Source organism: Aplysia californica, unplaced genomic scaffold, assembly GCF_000002075.1.
Source record: "Aplysia californica isolate F4 #8 unplaced genomic scaffold, AplCal3.0 scaffold00489, whole genome shotgun sequence".
NCBI lineage: Eukaryota > Metazoa > Mollusca > Gastropoda > Aplysiida > Aplysiidae > Aplysia > Aplysia californica.
This window is the reverse complement of record NW_004797759.1, coordinates 586,552-586,871: the sequence shown is the minus strand read 5'-3', so window position 1 is coordinate 586,871 and position 320 is coordinate 586,552.

Genomic DNA, 320 nt, shown 5'->3' with positions numbered 1-320 from the left:
TGATAACTAAGCGATATTCAACAGGCTCCGTGGTACAGCTTCAGCAAAAAAAAGCAATTTTTTGTGCATGGTGTCATTGAACACGCTGACTAGCGTTTTTATTATTGTCGGATTTTCTCGAAAATTTGCATGGTGTGTTTCAAAGAAATTGTCTAAAGGCTGGCAAAATTTCATTTCTCTACCATGATTCCTTCATACCCAGACCAAAGACTTATTAAACCCCTCTTGTAGTAGTAGTAGTAGTAGTAGTAGTAGTAGTAGTAGTAGTAGTAGTAGTAGTAGTAGTAGTAGTAGTAGTAGTAGTAGTAGTAGTAGTAGTA